The sequence below is a fragment of the Rana temporaria genome, chromosome 10, assembly GCF_905171775.1.
Source record: "Rana temporaria chromosome 10, aRanTem1.1, whole genome shotgun sequence".
Classification (NCBI taxonomy): Eukaryota; Metazoa; Chordata; class Amphibia; order Anura; family Ranidae; genus Rana; species Rana temporaria.
In genome coordinates this window covers 138102135-138114929 of record NC_053498.1, presented here as the reverse complement: position 1 = coordinate 138114929, position 12795 = coordinate 138102135, and the positions used below count along the sequence as shown (strand labels likewise).

Here is a 12795-nt window from a genome sequence, read left to right as displayed (position 1 = left end):
ATGGAAGTTACTAAAATTAATATTTTTGTGTTATGATTACTTTTCTCCTGAGTTACTCAAATGTTGCCTTTCTTTCATTATATTCTTTTATTTCTTGATCTATCTATCTATCTATCTATCTATCTATCTATCTATCTATCTATCTATCTATCCGTCTATCTATCTATCTATCTTTCTATCTATCTATATATAATACATATGTATGTATGGGTATATGTTACAATACTGTTATTATCCTTAAAAGAAGCTATGACAGATTATGTTTTAAGGTTACAAGTACGTCTCAGCTTGAAGTGAAGACAAGGAGAACTATTAATAACAAACAGCTGTCATCCTTCCCCTTCTTCCACCGAAGAACCAAATATGGCTCTGAGTGAAGAAAGCCCCTGTGAACTTCAGTTGGGGGCCCTGTGTGACACGAGGACTGTTTGTGCCAAAAATGGACTTGTAAGGAGAAACCACCCTTATATGGACTGACCAATCAATTGTGTTCATGTGTGTGATGTCATTTTGTCTATAAAGCTATGGAAATAAATGGGTTCGGTCTCTCTGACGCTGGAACACCGAAAGAAGCAATCTGTTCCTCAGCTCTCTGCATACTTTCATAATTTGGGTCAACGGCAGAATGGGTTTTGCCCTGAAGTTGAGTCGGGGGTTTAATCCTTTTCAATAGGTATTCAGCTTCTATTTCAGGGGGCAACTGTTTGGGTTCTTTTTCGAAGCGACAGGGTCTCTTTAACTATGATGTAACCATCAGTATAAACTGTTAGATGATAAATAATACTTTTTATCAATAAAAGCTGTTGAAACTGCTCAAGTCTCCCCATCAGGCATTATTTACTTCTCTCAATAAAAGATAGTTCACTATACTACCTAGCACAAGAGATGGCTTTAGAAAATCTGCTGCTGTAAAACAAGCAGATTACGTGGTAACTGTACCTACCTGGCTGGGAACAAAACCAGCCTCCAGGGCATGGTGAACATCCTTCAATGCTTATTAGCCCAGTTTTGTTACTGAATGTGCCAGTTGGGCAAGGATTTTGGTGCCCATATAATGTTCCTTCTACACAGTAATACCCAAGTGGACATTCCCTGGGCATGTGGGCATTTGCTGAAATGTTGTCCAGAGTTTCTCTTGCCAGCAAGACCAAGCCACAAAATCTGTGAAATAAACCACATCTTTATCAATTGGGTTCAGCTTGTCAAAATGTACAAAACATTTTCAATTGCAGCAAAATAATTTGAAGGGGAAAATTACTGTATTTATCGGCGTATACCGCGCACTTTTTTGCCCTTAAAATCAGGGCAAAATCGTGGGTGCCCGATATACGCCGATACCCGCGCCGTGTTTGAACAACTGCGCCGACATATACCGAGCGCAGTACACTCGGGTATACTCGGGCAGGCTCGGCTCCTCTCGCGGTCATGTCCTGTACGAAACACATACGAGGTCACACTTAACCCCTTCAGCGCCCCCTAGTGGTTAACGCCTAAACTGCAATTGTCATTTTCACAGTAATCAGTGCATTTTTATAGCACTTTTCGCTGTGAAAATGACAATGGTCCCAAAAATGTGTCAAAATTGTCAGATGTGTCCGCCATGTCGCAGTCTCGAAAAAAATCGATGATCGTCGCCATTAGTAGTAAAACAAAAATTATTAATAAAAATGACATAGGACTATCGCCTATTTTGTAAACGCTATAAATTTTGCGTAAACCAATCGATAAACGCTTATTGCGATTTTTTTTTACCAAAAATAGGTAGAAGAATACGTATCGGCCTAAACTGAGGGAAAAAAAAGTTTTTTTTATATCTTTTTTGAGGATATTCATTATAGCAAAAAGTAAAAAAATATAGAATTTTTTTAAAAATTGTCGCTCTATTTTTGTTTATAGCGCAAAAAATAAAAACAGCAGAGGTGATCAAATACCACCAAAAGAAAGCTCTATTTGTGGGGAAAAAAAAGGCCAATTTAGTTTGGGAGCCACATCGCACGACCGCGCAATTGTCAGTTAAAGCGACGCAGTGCCGAATCGCAAAAAGGGGCCAGGTCTTTTACCTGCAAAATGGTCCGGGTCTTAAGTGGTTAACATAACACCTCACTGGGTGACATTGAGCACAAATATTTTTAGAAATAAGCAAAGGCCAACACCATTTATATTTGTCATATTACATATATTACAGTATATAGTGTACATGGAACCATTCACACCAGCTCCTGCCCTTGCATTGGTTTAAAGAGAACCAGCTATCAATGGACATTTGTAATAATCATATAACCCAGAGTGGATGTAGGAACTTTAATAAAGGAGATCTGAGCAGTAGCAAACAGGTAACCTGAAAAAATTAAAAAACACTGTGCTTGTTATGGTTACTTACTTCCCCGGAGGACATATTTGGCACTGGCTCTGCCCCATCTTATCTTGGTAATGCCCTGCAGGGCAGATTTTGGGTTCAGGGCTGCCAGGGGGACAATAATGGCCAATGGGGCAAAGATATTCTGCAACATGAATAGAAGACAAACAGGATTTTTTTTAAAGGCAATGTCAGACTGTTCAGTCACATACTGTAAGATCACCATAGGTGTGCGCAGCCTATTGCATTAGGGTGTGCACCCCAAAGCGCAAACACATATGCATTAGAAATATTTACCGGCCTCTTCACCGCTCTCCATCCTGAAACAATGGGATGAAGGGGGGACAAGGGAGCACATGGGGGACTCGGGCAACAGAAGGAAGATGAACAGGGATGGGGGTGGCATATATTAGTACCAACCCCCTATATTTTCCTCCTGTAGCAGCTGAATGTTGACAAAAGGGAGGAGGAGAAGCCTACTTTCAGCTGCTGCAGTTGGAAAATACAGATCGGTTCCACTAAATTTCACCCCCACCCCCCCTGCCACCTCTGCTGTCCAGGTTCTGAGGAAGGATTGCGGTTTACCTGTCACCTGCCCACCATTGATAGGTTGCCAATCCCAGGATTAGGATGTGCCCAGGCACACCCTTTGCGCACGCCTATGTAGATCACATATGTCAAAAACAAAGCCCACCGGCCGAATCCGGCCCACCGGTCCCTGTCATGTGGCCATTGCATCCAGTTTTGCAGCCAGAACGTGGAGCAACTCCATTCCACCACCACTGGTTCTCACCCTTTTCTCCCTTCTCCCCGCTGTCACTTGTACACAGAAGAGCCTTCTGTGCTTACAGGGGACAGCTTTGCTCTCAGCGGCTCCTAAAACTAACAGATCCCTGCATGCACTCGGGGACAGAGCTTGAGAATCTGAGGCAGATTCCCTGCAAGGTGAGACAAAGCCGCCTACACAGGGAGGTACTAGAGCCAGGCCAGGTAGGAGAGAGAGAGATGCGAGAAAGCTTTGGAGGGGGGGTGGAGTTGCAGACTGTGCATAGCGCACCCCTAAACCCTGCACTCTGTACAAAGCACACCCCTGAAACTTGCACTGTGTACATAGCGCACACCTGAACTCTGCTACTACACTCTGTACGTATCGCACTCCTAAACCGTGCACTCTGTAGGCAACGCACTCCTAAACCCTGCACTCTGTACGTAGTGTAATCCTGAACCCTGCAGTTTGTATGTAGCACACTCCTAAACTCTGCACTCTGTACATAGCATAATCCTGAACCCTGCACTATGTATGTAGTGCACCCTAAATACAACTGGCTCTTTGAGTGCAACCATACTGCTCAATAAAATTTTGTTTGACACCCCTGCTGTAGATGGTTTAGGGATTTGATAAAACATTGTGGTCAAGCAAATGAGCTTCCAGATCCTTGTTCCTGAGTCCTGAAGCATTACACATGACAATAATGGGGGGGGGGGGGGGGGGGTGCTCTGATATAAAGCCCTTGGCTAGTTCATTTTTAGCATAGGGGTGTATTAAGCATAAGTCCTTGTCTAACATTACCAGTGTTGAGAAAGATGATGTAGAAGGTTCTGCTGTTGCGTCTTTTAATATACTATATATGGCAGAATCACCACTAACAACTTTTTCCTAATGAATGGCAGATAAGGGACCAGATTTCACTCTGCTTTCTCATGGATGTTAATGAGCTGAGGGCTGTAAATAACATTTAAGGGTAAAGTGGTAAATTGCTACCTGGACTCTGTGGATAGACAGTCCCCAGAGGACAGTACCAGCCCTCACTGCATTTAGCATCAGGGAGTTGATTCCCCCATTGTGAGCAGAAGAATCCAGCTGTACATGGTAGACAATCGTGAGGGGACTGGGCACCCGGTGAAGGCAGATACGTGCCTGTAGATAGGAATCATCAGAGAGGTTGTGGGTTAGTCTATAAAATATACACAATAGATTTTTTTACATTACTAAGACATGCAAATTCTTGACCTGGTGGACACGGAGAAGGAGATGATGTTCCAGCAGCACAGAAGTGACCTGGAGGGCACAAACCTCCCATCTCCCCGTTTTGTGGGTTAGGGACAGAAGAACCTCCTGAACAGAAAAACCCAGCATCACATAGATCAGATTCAGTAGACATCTCAGGGAATGCACAGTATTTTCCTGCAAAAAAAAAAAAAAAAAAACATATACAAAAGCAGAATTAGTTGCATGGATAAAGATATACAGAAGAATCTCACAAACATTTCATGTTTTCCTGTGAAATCATAAAAGCCACAAACAGAATCAAGACATTCAAAGTAAGGGACATCTGAAGTACAAGAAAGGAGATTAGTCATATTTGTGGTGCAGAAGGATGCAGTGGTGGAGATAAGTACCTTACTGGGGGACAGGAAAGGGATGGAGACATCAGGAATGAGAAGGGAAACCATGAACACTAGGGCATACCTGGAGTGCAGGGAATGGGATTGGATGAGCCTGCCGGGCAAAATGTTCCTGCTGGGCACATGCCACCATTTGTAGAAACAGAAACTAAAACAATAAGCAATAAATATCAGCCAAATAAAGAATGCCCTTACTGTATATGAAGTCTCTTCAAAAACATTCTTCAATAGGAAAATTATGCAGCCATCTTGGGTGAGGGCAGAGCCTTTTTAAGAGACTAGCTCTCTGATTTCTTCCCTGTAGGGACATATTTAATGTCTGATATAGCCAGTGCAAAGCAGCAGTGAGAGGTTCCAGAGGAGTAGGGAAAGAGCAAAGACTATGAAATCTCCTTTCAGGAAGCCTCCCATTAGTGTGTGGACCGGCCAGGCCGCATTCCCACTCCTTGCTGAGGAGCCTTGGCATAGCGTGGGGGGTGCCAGGGGAGAAACTGCCCCGGGCGCAACATTTAGAGGGGCGCTGTCACAAGTGTGGAGAGGAGGGAGCACCAACAACAGATGGAACATAGGAACATATGCACAATGTCACCACTCCAGGCTTTACCAGTCATTATCAAGCACGCTCTCCTCTTCCCTACAGCCACCGCTGTCTCACACAGTGGATCATGTGACCAGACTGCAGATAGCTGAAAACAGGTAAGTCCATGGGTCAGGGAGGCGCAAATTACTTGCCTCGCCCCAGGCACGGACAACCCACACTACGCCACTGCTGAGGAGCTGTCGGTATCATTGCAAAACAAAACAACTTTCCTCTGCCACTGTCTGTAGGTGGGGAGGGGGGTGTCACACGAAAAAAACAAAGACTGCTGTGGTAATGCCATTTACAAACTGCATCTTATTTGTCATTTATGATTTTGTCCATAGTTCCACTTTATGACAGGACTTTCCATTTTTAAATTTGAGCACAGGTTCATTTTAATCTATATTCACTCTTTCAGAAACTAAAAGCAAGACAACAGAATATAATTAATAATAAACAAATGAAAGAAATTTTTTTATGTCGTTTAATCAGATGAAACTTGTACATTTTACCTGGAGACTCAGAAACTGATCCTGCATAGCAGAACCAGCCAGGGGCGCAATAACCTTCTGGTCTCTCTAGTCCGGGTCTGGAACAAAACTTTCCAGGTGGGCAGGGCAGGCATGTGCCAATGTCAGTGGCTCCCTGAATGCCGCTGAATGTACCTGGAGGACATGGGTACTGTGCTGCATATTCTGTCTTCTTTGGGCAGTAATGTCCTACAGAAGAAAAGTCACAAATTAGCCCTTGACTTTAAATGTCTTATTCATTTTCCCAAACCTTTTTCTTGGGATGTCCTACACTATAGCTCCCCCATTACTTTCACAAATTCTCACTTCTTTTAATAAAGTATTCTGTATCTGCCTAGTACATTTAAAGATGTCTGTTTTCTCCATAACATGTCGTTTCATAGAGATGTGTGAAATGCAACACACTACTCAGACTGAAATGAATAATAATTGCACAGGATGAATACATATTTTGTACCTTCAGGGCAGATGGTTATATTAGATGACTGTGCAGGACAATAAAATCCCTCTGGACAGTCAGAACATTGGTGTTGAGCTACAGACTGTGAAAATGTTCCTGGAGGACAAGACTGGGGAGCATGACTCCCTTTGGGACAGGAATGACCTGCAGGGCAGGGCCCTCCATTGCTGGATACCTAAAAAGAAGATTATAGAGGAATTACAGAGGAAACACATTAGTCATGTAATATATACACCACAACTACTTATAGCCCAAGGGACTTTGTGAGTCACATCACAAGAAATGTGTTTTCAATAAAACATATTTATTGTTTACAGAGATAATTCACACATATCAAAACATGAGTATCATAATATATCAACAGTAAGGCCCCTTTCACATGTACAGATCCCGTGAGGATCCGTACATGTGTATCCACTTGCTCAGCGGATACACGTCTGTCCGTGTTCACCCGATCCGCTCTGCAGATGGATGGAAAAATAGGATTTTCCTCCGTCTGCAGAATCAGAGGATTGCGGACACTGATGAGATCAGGTGTCAGCGGATGTTCATCTGCTGACACCCGCTATCTCATAAGGATCAATGGATGTCCCTTTTTCATCCGTAAACAGATGGATGAAAAAGAGGACATACAGTCCCGCATGTGTGAAAGGGGCCTAAAAGTACACACATCACATTACTGTATACAAATATGAAAAAACCTTGCATGAGCCAGATTTGTCCATGCTAATATCCATAGGCAAATATGAGGAATAGTGCTGAAATTTTCGACGCGTTTCGCAAGAAAGAAACATTATCTTTCTCAGGAGAAGCACTCAGACATATCATGCTGCTTTGCCAACAATAATGTGTACAGCAAAGGGCCTCGGATGGATGCCCTCACAGGTCCACAAACATCCCCCCCCCCGGAAGTTGAGGGAGCATAGGGGGAGGGGCCAGACACAAATTAGTCTAGCCATCAAACAACCCTGCTGTGCCAGGAGGTGGAATGCCCACTAAGATCCTATAGCCCCAAATGGCAGCCGCTCACCACCAGCCTACTCACAACGAAATGCAGGGAGCTCCCGCATTCAGGAAATGCGTTGAGAATTTTAGCACTATTCCTCATATTTACCTATGGATATTAGCATGGACAAATCTGGCTCATGCAAGGTTTTTCCATACTTGTATATAGTAATGTGACGTGTGTACTTTTACTTTCGATATATTATGATACTCATGTTTTGATATGTGTGAATTATCTCTGTAAACAATAAATATGTTTTTATGAAAATGTATTTCTTGTGATGTGACTCACAAAGTCCCTTGGGCTATAAGTAGTTGTGGTGTATATACTATATCGGGACTGAGACACATGCTTCTTCCCTTTCCCATCTCACATCGGCACATTTTTTCTTGTGTATTAGTCATGTAATACATTTCTATCCATAGCCTGAATATTTACCTCAGAGGGGCGAGACCACAAGGACCCTTGGGTACAGAAGTATCCATCATCACAGAGGCCATTTGGAGTTGCCAGGCCAGGTCTGTCACAAAATTGTCCTAAAAAATAATAGAACCCATGATATTACAGAATAAGATTTAAGCAAGCATTGCCATTAACAGAGACATATCAAGATAGGTTGGGGCTCTAGGCAAGATAGCAGCTTTGGTCCCCACAGTCCTTTGATTGACATTGATATGTACTGCAACAGGCACAGAGCTAGGCAGGTGCACATCTTTGACCTATAGTGCATCCCCGTTGTTTCAACAGGACCAATAAAGGTTGTAGATGAGTCTCCTGACAATTTAATAGGCCTTAGGCTCCTGTCTAAACTGCCTGGTGGATGATCTGGCTCCGTCAATAATAATGGATTAAATAAAAATTATTTATTACTTTACCTGGCTCACACAAAATGCAGGCTTCAGGTCCAACATTTCCTGTAGTGTTGCTATAGGAACCAGCAGGACAAGCGTGAGGAACAGCAGAGCCAAAAGGGCAATAATATCCGAGGGGACACACATCTCCCAGAATCTCTTGGATTGGGTTCGGAGACTTTGCAGAATGGGTACAGTAATATGCTTCTGAGCAGGTTCCCGTCACGTGTGTCTGTCCAGGTGCGTCACAGTAATGTCCTGGAACAAAAAAGCAATCATAAAAGTGTAGGAAGATGCAGTCTATTTTCTGCACTGCTGGTGACGCTTAACAGCAGCAATGCAGAGGGAGAAGGAGCCAAGAGGAATATGGTTCCTCTATGGTTTCCTGGGGCAGTGATCTGGTTAGACACTGACAGTCCATGTGACTCTGTTGGCCATCTTGGGTGAGGCAAAGTCTATTTAAGACCCTGGCTCCTGAGCTTGGAGCGCATTTAGCGGGTGGGTAGTGTAGGGACAGGTCATCTGCTTGTCAAAAGGTTCAAGATCAGTAGGGAAAGTCTAGGGAACCGCCACTTCTCCTGGAAACCTCCCTGCCTAGGCACAGACCGGCCAGGCTGCATTCCGCCCCTCAAGACAAACGCTGTCAGTTTGGCTGAGGCCTGCTCTGCTACAATTTGCTGTTCATCTGTAAGTGTTCCCGGTCGGGCTGCCTGCTGTCGGGGCTTGTTGTGAACTGTTATATTTTGACTACAATACAAGTTATTTCTATTGCATCTGGACTGTATGCGAGTTACTGGTGCCGCACCGTGCTGCACCCACCCACAAATATTTAAGTGACTCTGTTTCTAAAATAATTGTGACATGTATTACTCACCTCTCCAGTGACATTGAGGAATAAAGTGAAACCACTGGTTTAATAATCTTCAGAATACAACCCAAATTAGTATCTATTTCCTAGTAACCCTCACCCCAGCTGTGACTAAGAGGCAAGATAAATAAATCACTGAGTGTAGTGAAGGACAGGATCTGACACTCCACTGAATTTTCTCTTCACTACTGAACAGATTGACAGCATGAGCAATTGGTGGGAGAGGTAAGAATTAACTTATCTTCTTTGTGTGGAACGTGTTATTTGTCTCACTGTCAATCACACCTACATAAAGAATAGAACGCTATCGTTACACTACTTCATGTCTCTCCAAAGGTTACCTGGATCGCATGGCAGGCAGTCCTCCAACCGATGACTCCCCCCGTGTGGGTTATATGTGCCTCTGGGACAGGGAAACTGGTCAGAAGTGAGTGTCCCTGCAGGGCAGTAGAACCCAGGATGGCATCTTTTACCTTCCAGTGATGAGGTGTTTCCGGGACAGAAGAACCTGCAGCCAAAGAAAGTGCTGACCAGTCATTACATGTATGCACATGGCTGGTAACAGACATTCAGGAAACATCATTAGGTCTTTGCCAGATCTCTGTAGTAGAACTGCATACCTCCCAACTTTCTGAGATGGGAATGAGGGACACCTATTATCGAAAGTATGTAGGCATAGGACACACCCCCTGTTAGCCCCCCCCCCCTAAAGGAGAATTATCCAAAAAATATATTCGTTAAACCCACAAGTGCTTTTGTTTACCACTACTATTCCTTTATATTGGCTTTTGAGATTTACAAATGCAGCAATTTAGAATTTGGATGAAAGGTTTAGCACTGGCAAACACTTTTTTAAAGATAAAAAGTGCATTTTATATACAACTATATAGATCAGACCAAAATGGGGGACAAATGAGAAGGAAAGAAGGACAGAGGGACAGAGGGACTTTCTTCCCAATTAGGGACAGTCCCTCAAAATCAGGGACAGTTGGGAGGCATGGAACTGATCCTTACCCTTCCATACAAGGATTGCATACAACTTGTCTTTCTATAGGACTGTATGTTCCTGCAGGACATGGTTGAGGAAAAACGGAGGCGGGAGGACAGAAATGACCTGAAATATTCACACAACAGGTTATTGTTAAACATTTCTTTCAATGTTCATATTGACAATTGTAATGGCAAACCCTTTACCTGAAGGACATGGGCCCCCTGCAGGGCCCACATAGAGTGGCTGGGGTGAGGCAGAAGATAACACACAATAGAAACCCTCATAACACTGTCCAGCTGGTATCACAAGGCCGGGAGCATCACAGAAATGTCCAGGTGAGCATGGAGAACATTCCGACTATTACAAAGAACAAAAAGGTTAGCTTCATATTTATACATAATAATTTGCAAAAATCGTGTTCTGTATAATGATCCTGTGTTGAATTCTAAATATGGACGGTAAAAGCTGTGATGATTTACATACATAATCACTACCAGTTGCTTTACCTCAGAATGTAGCTTCGTTCTTGAGCTGAAGGTGCCAACTGGACAAGGAGTGGGGACAACGCTACTCTGTGTACAATAATGACCAGATGGGCATGGACCAGCAGATCCTAAACACACAAAAACATGAATACCAGTCTGTTAATCCATGTGTGAAACAGATAAGCAAGTGCCAGAAGAAATACAGAACTGGCTCAGCTCTCAGGATTCTTGGCTGCACAGTCATAGGGTTTTGCCAGCAGTGGGATGGTGGTGTCTGCTCCACTATATAGCACTTTGCTAAAATATTACATTTTACTGAAATCTTTTGCTTTGCCTATACTAATCCTCGTAAATGTGTGGCCCTCCAAAAGCTGAAGAACTACAAGTCCCAGAATACGCCACCCACCTTCCTAGTAGTATAATAATGCCTTTAAGTCATGCATGGTTGTATTAGTACCATTTGTTTGTGATAAAGTCACCTGGCAGCTCCAGTTCTGGATTTGGCAGTTGGGATCCAGCAGTGCAGTAATAGCCTGCAGCACAGTCTCCACTGGTACTGGTGGCATTATGGAAAATGCAGTACTTGCCACCGTCACACAATCTGCAGCCAGCAACGTTTTTTAGGCCTAGCTCTGGGCTGTACGTCCCAGGAGGGCAAGCCATCCAGTCTAGACCCGTCTTTTGGGGACAGAAGAAACCTGCACAGACAATTCATATAAGACTTTATGCTTTGGACAATAACCAGTAACCAGAGTGGACACTGCAAAATAATGACAGTGTACTGTATAGAATTTCTGTCCACTTACCTCTAGGGCACAGGTGGGGGATCATTCCTGGCAAACAGTATTTGCCAGCAGGGCAGATGTTACAATCCGTAGCTCCACTCTGCAGAGTATAAGTTCCAGGTGGGCATGGTACAGGACTGGCAGATCCAGAAGGGCAGTAATGACCAGGAGGGCACAGGGCTCCAGAGTGGTCATTGGTGGGAGTTGAAATTTCAGACCCACCAGTGCAATAATATCTGAAATACATACATTTTCAAAATGTATCATTCATCAGCTTATAGTGAGGGAAAAAGAGGGTAAAGCGCTCAAGCACCCACTGAGGTTGATTTATAAAAGGCACATTTTCGAAAGGCAAGTATAGGAACCAAGAAGCTGATTGGCTACCATGCACAGCTGCACCAGATTTTGCACTCTCCCATATTAGTTAATCAACCGACCGATTTTTGCAGCTATCTTTACATAACTGCCGGTAATCACAATGTACTACTTCACCTGCGGATAGCAGCGGAAACAAGGAGAAAATAACAAAAGGAAGCACATCAGAAATGGCAAAAATGTTCCAGCCCAGCTAAACGCAGCCACATGTAACTGTAATGTACAACTGCAAGTGGTCGTTGTGCCTGAAGTCTTGAAATTTTAAAATAACAAAAACCTGCTTTTAACAGCGACAGGACAGTCGCCCGTTTGAAAGAGGCCTTAGAGTTCAGGGCTGGGTGACCTATCCAAGCAGCTCTCTGTTGCCTTCTAGAACTAGAGGGTGGGGGGTCCCTAAATATTTATGGGGTTTCACCCAATCCCTAGCGGTGGGCTAACAGGGGACTGAGACAACCTAACAAATAGACATGGTCCATTTCAGCAGGGGAGTCAGGTGGAAGATGGAGATGGAGTGCTGAAGAGAGGCTGTCGGTAGCCCTTGAGGGACACCTTACCGAGGGGGGGGGGGTGATTACCTCTGGCTGGGTGCTCAGGAAAGCTGGCCTGGCAGGATCCTGACAGGAGGCGGTGGAAGGATTTGTACTGGAGAGGCAGCGGAAAGGAGCAAGGTGAGATAGTGAGTAGACCAGCACGGGACAGACAAGGGAAGAGACTGCACTCATCAAACAGGTCTCGCTTGAAGACAGGAAATTGCCAAGTCTACATTCAACCTTGGCCTGGGAGGTCTCCTTGGTGTCAGTCAGTCAGGAGGACTGGGGGGAAGATCAGCCAGGAGTGGCTGGTGGCAGGCAGATGGGCTAGCTTTCTGCAAGTAAGTGGAGCTGGGATCAGTGTCCACATGAAGGCAGAAGGAAGTGTGTTGCTGTTTCATTCACATTAACTGCTTTGTCAAGAGGCTGCGAGTCTCTGACTGCAATGGGCCTTTGCTAAACTAGCTAACACGGTTAGTTCCTCCAGAGTGAGCAGCAGGAGCTGCATCAAAAGGAACCAAGTTTGTGCGGGTGGATAGAAGGAAAGGACTTTTGTTATTAGGGAGAAAGTT

The 12795-nt window shown here is 44.1% G+C and overlaps 1 long non-coding RNA gene across 1 annotated transcript; it reads right to left on the bottom strand.

The window, feature by feature from the left end:
• Positions 1-5862: 5862 nt before the first annotated feature.
• Positions 5863-7942, bottom strand: LOC120915673. Its single transcript, XR_005743899.1, has 3 exons — positions 7777-7942; positions 6330-6507; positions 5863-6061 (listed from the first exon to the last, which is right to left on the bottom strand). It is a non-coding gene; the product is annotated as an uncharacterized LOC120915673 (long non-coding RNA).
• Positions 7943-12795: the final 4853 nt, after the last annotated feature.